Raw genomic sequence first — 7240 nt, 5'->3', positions numbered from 1 at the left:
ATACCTCTCTGTAAGTTTAATCTAAACTGTTAAGGGGCTCCTCAGTATCTCTGAAATAGATAATGCAATCTGATTTTGTTACTGTCAATCATTAAATTGACTTTTTTTCATTTGTTTTCAGCTTAATCTATTATAAAAGACAATATTAAAAACTTTAATATTAATGGGTTTTCCTGAAACCTATCAAGGGGATTTTTTTCCTCCCTCTTTTTTTGTTTTTCTTTTTTTCTCTTTTTTTCCCCTCCCCTCTTTTTCTTTCTGTTCTTTCTTGTCCTTCATTTTTCCTTCCAGTTTTTCTTTTCCCCTTTTTTCTTTTATTCCCTTCTTTTTCCTGCCACTTTTTTATCTTTCTTTTTTCCTGCCATCTCTCCTCTTCCTTTTGCCTTCTTTTTTTCTTCCATTACCCACCCTTCGTTTCTATTTTGTTTTTCCTTCCCCCTTTTCTTTTTCCCTTTCTTCCCATCTCCCCCTTCTTAAATTTTGCCCCATTTATTTCTCCCCCTTTTGTTTTTCCTTCCACACCCAATTTTCTTTTTCACCGCCTTTCTTTTTTCACTGCTCGCTGCCTCTCCCTGGCTGAGCTCCTGCAGCACCAAATCACCAAATTACTCCTCGTCCACCTGTTCGGCAGCCCAGGAGTCACTCTCAGTCAGCATCGCGCACCGCTGAGCCTCGCACGCCTCCCTCCCTGCCGCCGGCGCGGGCAGCAGGGACCTGCGGGGACACGGGGCTGTCCCCCGGGCAGTCCCCCGGGCTGTCCCAGGCACGTCCCCAGGGAAGTGGCGGCCCGGGGGCGCGGAGCGGGGCCGCGGAGCGGTGGCGCGCGGGGAGTGTTGCCGGGAGACGGAGGCGCGCGGGAGGCGTTGGCACGGGAGCGCGCCCCCGCCCCCCCCGCGCACGCGCGCGCGCGTCAGCGGGAGGCGGACCGCGCCGCCATTGGCCGGCGGGGCGGCGGGCGGCGCCGCGCGCATTGGTCCGCGCGGGGTCACGCGGCGCGGGCGGGCCCGTGACGCGCGCGGCGGCGGAGGGGGCTCGGCTTGTCAGGTAGGGACGGTCCGCGCGCGCCGCCCGCGCCCCCCGCCGGCGCCGCGCCCGCGCAGGGGTCCGGCCGCCCTCGCCCCGCCGGCGCCGCTCCCGCCCCGCCCCGGCCAGGGACCCCCGGGAGCGCCGGGACCCCCGGCCGGCACGGGGACGCTGGCGGGCCCCGCGCCGGCTCTACCTGCGGGCGGGGCGGGGCGGGGCGGGCAGCGGCGCCGCTCGCGTTCCGTTGCGCCGGGGCGGCGGCGGCGGCCGCATCCGGTGGCGTCCCGGTGGCGTCCCGCGGGGAGGTGTCGGAGGCGCCGCTCGCCCGGCGGCGGCTCCGCCCCGGCGGGGCAGGGGCAGCGCGGCGGGCGCGGGTCCCGCCCCTCCCCGGGTCCGCCGCCGAGGTCCGGGCGGGGGGAGGCAGAGGGCGGGTTCGGCCCCGGTCCGGCGGTGCCGGGCGTGTCTGTTCCCGTCCCGTGCTCCGGCCGGGCTGGAAGTGCTGGGAGTAATGGGAGGACGCGCCGGCCACCGCCAGCAGCTACGATGCGTGGCCATCCCTGCTTCCCAATAAATGCAGCAGCCCCGGGAGGCGGTTTGGGGTTTTGAGTTCCCTTCCTCCTTGGTGCCGCCTGACAGTTCTGTGCAGCACAGCGGCCGCCTGCGAGAGCTTGTGCCTTAGTGCTGGAGCCTGCACGGTGAGGCCTTGTCAGCGTCGCTGTCCTGGCGCTCTTCGTGTGCCTTCTGATGCTTTGTGTGTTTGAGATTGTGGGATTTGGGCGTGTACCGAATACTTATATTTGGTGTTCGAGTGGGCATTAAACATCCCTTTTCATGTTGGAGTATGTTTCTGTTTGGTTGGACTTCACATGAGCATGCACATCCCTAAAATGACACATCTGTCTGAGCACCAGTGTTTTGTAAGACCTTTAAAACAAGCCAGCTCATTTTCTCTTTGCAGGAGGGCATCACTGCTTTTCATGTAGGTGAAATAACTTTTCCCTGCTTTGCAACAGACCTGCTCAGAGTGGCTTTGGTGGTCTGCTCTGTTGTACTGCAGATTCCTTCAAGAAGTTCCAGTGTGAAAAATGATAGGTGATGCATGAAACTAGACCAAAAAAATATTGGGTATTAAAATAAGTTTATTAAAATAAGTTAGTTTTACTTGTTTACAATACCTAACAAGGAGGTTGCTTCTACAGTTTATTTTATGTAAGTGGTAGTCTTTGAGAATCTCAGGGAGGTGGGGCATTCACACATCATCTGCTCACAGTCAAATCAAATTGCAAATGATGGACATTGTAAGTTGAGTTAGAGTAATGATTATTGTTAGTGAGACCGATGTCTGTTCCCTCTTCTAATAAATTCCTTGTAATGTGTTGACAAAAATTGTCAGTACAATTAAAACTTTAAAATACATGTGTGTGGAATGCTAACCCTAGTAAACTTGGGCTTTGGAGATATTTCATTGAGGGAGAAGATTAGGTCTCCTATGTACAATGTCACTTACTAGCTGAGTAAAAGCTGAGTTATCCATCAGATTTCCTGATTTTCTGCAAGTGTAACTTCATGTCACAGCTGAGTCCTTTGTCCTTTGTCAGTTGGTATTTGGATTGCCAGTGTATAAATTGATCATGTAGAAATAATTCTGATACTTGAAAGCAAGACAGGCTAGAGAAGGCAATGAACAGAGTATAGAGAATAGAAATTTTCAGTTCCTCTGGAGTTGTTTGATGGAGCTTAAAGATTAACTTGCAAAAAAGATAAAAGAATGTATCAGTGTGTGCACAGGATGTTGGACCAATTTCGAAATCAGAACTTTAGTGATGCGAAGGTGAGATGGGCCTTTGTTAAGAGAGGGGGAGTGACGTTTGCTTCACTAGATTAGAGGTATTTAACTAAGAGCATAAAAGGGAAGAAAGGTTTGCCTTCAGGAGGTGCACTGCAGTTAGGTAACATGGGATGCATTTCCATACTTAAAATGTTCAGAGTTCAGTGTCATTCTTCCTGCAGTGGTGAGCAGAGGTGCTTTGGTGGTAGGAGAGTGGGGCTGGCATCTGGTGGCCTGTTCTTTGTCCATGGGAAATCCCCTCTCCCTGCCTGCTCTGACCTCCCAGTTGCCGCCTGTCCTCAGTGTTCCGTCAGCTGGGAGCAGCAGGGTGAAGGAAGATATGTTTGCCATGTCAGGCTGAAGGCGGAGAGAGCTGGCAGCAAGTCCAGAATTGCTCCATAGAAGGAGATGGGCTAGGAGCATGAGGTCATCACTTTGCAAGGAGGAGGTTCTTTTTGCAGTGTGTGGGAAGTAGCTCTAGGAAAGGAGACTTTTTTGCTGGCGGGGAGAAGAAACAGAGCAGTAAGGGAAGAAAGACTAAATGCATTCCACTGGGAAGTAAACTGCATAGATGCTCGTATTCTAAGATAAAACTGTCCACTTAGTCTTGCCCTAATTATATTGGTGCTGTACTTGCCTTGTGAAAATACATTTCAAAAACCTAGTGGAGAGCTTTATTCTACGGTAGAGATAGTCTTGAAATTGTTGAGTATTCACCATTTTATTAGGGAGTTAAAGGATTTAAAATTTGGAGCATGAAAATATGCAGAAAGTCTATGCTGTTTATCATGTGTGTCAGGTAAATCTAGCATTTCTTTATGAAGATGTATTTTTGAAACTTTTTTGCAGTAGTGAATCAGTAAAATTCATAGCTTTGTTTCCAGGGTTTGAGAGAAGATAGTCACCTCTTATTTTAATAGTGTATGGTATCATACAGTACATAGGAAGTTTGGGTAAGATTCTTAAAAACCAGCAATAGTCCTTCTAAAATGGTGTTTATTTTTGTGTTAGGGAATTATAATTTTTTTCTTGTGGAACAGCTTCACTGGATGGAAGGCTTTGATTGCTGTCAGCTTGTAGCATGAAATCATATTTTTGACCATTACGGTAATTCTTCTCTATTTTCTCTTTCAAGTTTAAGTGCAGAGTTCAGTTCAGTGTAAGGAGTCTGAAATAATATGGAATTTTTAAATTCCTGTGTGTTTCCCTGATGATATTAAAAATAAATTCACAATAATTTAGGGCTTAATGCTGTTTTTAATCTGAGTGAGTGAACTGTACCTCATGACACCATTCTACTTTGGATTTCAGATTTCTGTTTGCTCTATAGTAACCAGCTTCCCTTGCATTGCTGCTTTCTACACTTGAGAGAAAATGCCAGGTGCTTTAACCACATATAATTTCAAACTTTTTTCTTCATATCTGGGTTTCTTACTAACCTGCTTACAATACTCAGATGGGCGCCTTAGCAGTTTGTAGAGACAACCCTCTGTACTCATAACTTTACTGCGGTTCAGTGTCTGATTTCTGTCGCCATGTATGGGTTTCACGGAATTACTAATCTTTGGAGTGTACTAGTTGGCTCTTTAGAGCGTTGTTGATGTTGTGGGCTTGCACCTTGAGCAAAAAGGATATTTTGTTAGGATATCTGGTATGGCTGCTCTTATTTTCTGCTGAGGGCACAGTTACTGGTTGGACCAGATAATTCCTTCAGGTTGTTGACAGGGTGAATGTGGAGTAACAGCACTAACTGCATACTGTGAGAGCTTTCTGCCATGTAGCTCTCTGTTATGACAAACACATGCTGTCAGCTGTTGAGGGGGAAATAGAACAATCGTGTATGCTGTTAATCTGTTCTTTAGGTATGCTGTACAATACTGCCTGCAGAATACTATAGTCCACTTGCAACTCTCTCTTAGTATGAGCTAGTAAGAAAATACTTAATGAATAAGTTCTTAATGGTTCTCATGTATTTGGCATTTTTCAATACGGCATTCAAGTCTTGGTCTGAAGACAGGTAGCTGTCTTGAAATTGTCATTACTTAATCTTAAGAGTCTCACAACTTTTTTTTTTTCATTCTGTGATTCTGTAAGTGATTTATTTCAACATGAGGAGCTGAGACATTTAGAAGTTACACTTAAGCGTAAAACTAAATTACCACAATTAAGACTTAATGAAAAACTAGTTATCTTGTAAGTAGTGGCAACCTGTGAAAAGTCTGTGAATTGTTGCGTATTACATGAGCACTCTTTGCCAGAAGTAGAAGTTAAATCCAGAGCAGTGTTAAAGTGTATTAATCATGAGCCATTTGTTCCTTGAAATTGACTGTTTAGTAAATGGGAGAGACACAATTATAGCAATGAGCCTGATAGGAGTCATGAAGATGAGCCCCTCTGACAGAGTGCTGAATCATACTCAGAGCACTCCATCCTCTCTAATAAATGGGTTGGGCATTTCTGGAGAAAAGCTCTATGAAAGTAATTACACAATCACATAGCGCGTATTCCAAAGAGGGTGGAATTTGGGTTTGCATCCTCATTTTGTGAGTCTCCTAATTTCGTACTCAGTTTGTCAGCTTTGCTGCTTTTTGTCAGTTCTGTTTATGCCTAACTTTTTGCTTTAGAAAATTTGGAAAATCTTACTCCATATATTGACAGCATATTGTAGCTCACATTGTCTGTCATCACATTTGTAATGTTTGCTGTTTGAATTGAGAGTGGCAGTTATAAGTTGTTTTCTTTCTTGTAATAGAGAGCTGTAAAGGACATAGATTTAATAGTTATTAAATAAGACAAGAATTATTTTATTGAATATTTGGTGCTTTAATACTCAGGCAAATAACCTATTAATAATGGCTAAGCTGGTGGGTGTTGTTAGCTGCTACACTTGTAAATCACAAAATTCACCTTTGGTAAACAGATAAACAACTAGGAGTAGCATCATAGGATAAATCCTGATTTTTGAATATATTAAGCTTGTTTTATCTGCTGTTACATTGTATAAATTTGTTAAATTATGATCACTGCAGTGTATTACTATTGTGTCTGCTCAAGTACAGCTTTTTAGAATTATGCTAAAGCTTCCTTTCTAGATTACATGTGTCTTTCAGATAGCATCTGACTTCCTAGTTGTGGCTTCTGCTTTCAAATGTTCATGAGTGTAAAATAATAAGCTGCAGCATTTGTTCTCTAAGTTTCAGGAAGAACAGATAAGGGTTACAGTCAGGCAAAGTTCAAAAAATGGGACAACTTAAGCTTTGTAAAAATGTGAGAATTGCAATGTTAAGAAAAATCATAGAACTTTACAGCAGCTTTTTACTGGTTAAAAAATAGAAAACATGGAATCAGATAAACACATCCTTGTTTATTTTAGGTATATTTGTTGTCTGTCAATGCTGTGAATGCTGTGTTACCTCCCAACTTTTCTGAAATTTTCATTATATTGTTGATAAACTGAAGTTCATCAGATAAAAGAAAATGCCAAAGACAGAGAAAATGGTGTCAGTTGAAGTGAGCATCTGAAAAAGCAAACAGTTCTATAGGGTCTGTAACAAAGATAGAGGAAAGCTATACAATACCAGTTCTGGCTTTTGGATTAGGTGAATGTTGAAATTGGAGCGCAAAATCTCTCATCAGTGAATGTGTTAAGTAAATTTGAAGCTACTATTTTAATAAATTTAATTGGCATCCAGATAATCTAATTTATCTAAATGATTTTTTTAATAAGAGAAGGTAATTATATGTCATTCTTACTGAAGTCAAAATCTCAGAGTCAGTTGTTGTGTTCTAGCTTCCAGCTCTCCTTCTCTGGAGCCAGGTGGTATCCTCTGAAGGGAAGCCAACTGATGGCAGTTTACTCCAGGCTCTGCTTCAGACCCAATGTGGGAACTCATTGCAGGAGATTTGTGCCCTTTGCAGAACAGTCTTCAGGAGGTATCCTGTCCTTGTATGCCTTGTGTCCCAAGGCCTCATGTTTCCGGGAAGCATGCAGTGCATACCCTGTGCAAAAAATCAGTCCAGTGGGCTGTGACACAGCGATTTCTTGTGCTCTGCTATTTCATCACCAGTCACCCCATCCAGGCTTGGGGAGCCTGAGTGGGGCTGTAGGGGTTAGCAGTGTGGGTGTGGTCAGTCTGCTTTTGGTGGGGGGGAGCTGCCATTTCCAAAGCTTTGATTAAGCAGAGGGTTATCAGCATTTGGCCATTACAATAGTGTGGCTTGTGTCTCTCTACAGAATTTTTCTCAGATTAAGTTGGGATTTCTGCTTTAGAGATGCAGTCAAATTCCCTTTAGGTATCTCAGAGGACAGTAAGACAAGAATTCTGAGGGAGCTAAATAACCCTTGTCTACAGTACAGCAATATTGTCATCTCTAACTTGTTTCTGAATG

The 7240-nt window shown here is 44.7% G+C and overlaps 1 protein-coding gene across 3 annotated transcripts in view; it reads left to right on the top strand.

Annotated features, from left to right (window-relative positions):
* The first annotated feature begins 978 nt into the window (after positions 1–978).
* The window catches only part of FER (FER tyrosine kinase), a 164513-nt gene continuing 158251 nt past the window's right edge, over positions 979–7240 (top strand). For 2 of the 3 annotated variants that reach the window (XM_054281976.1, XM_054281991.1), the window contains exon 1: positions 979–1044. The gene's annotated coding sequence lies outside the window, so the exon portion shown is untranslated. The remainder of the gene's footprint in view (positions 1045–7240) is intronic. The other variant, XM_054281984.1, reaches the window with a different exon arrangement.

This window comes from Melozone crissalis, unplaced genomic scaffold (genome assembly GCF_028551555.1).
Source record: "Melozone crissalis strain CALT ecotype California unplaced genomic scaffold, PUWL_Pcris_2 ptg000005l_1, whole genome shotgun sequence".
Taxonomy (NCBI): Eukaryota; Metazoa; Chordata; class Aves; order Passeriformes; family Passerellidae; genus Melozone; species Melozone crissalis.
The sequence above is the reverse complement of the archived record's forward strand: the minus strand, read 5'-3'. Positions and strand labels throughout refer to the sequence as shown.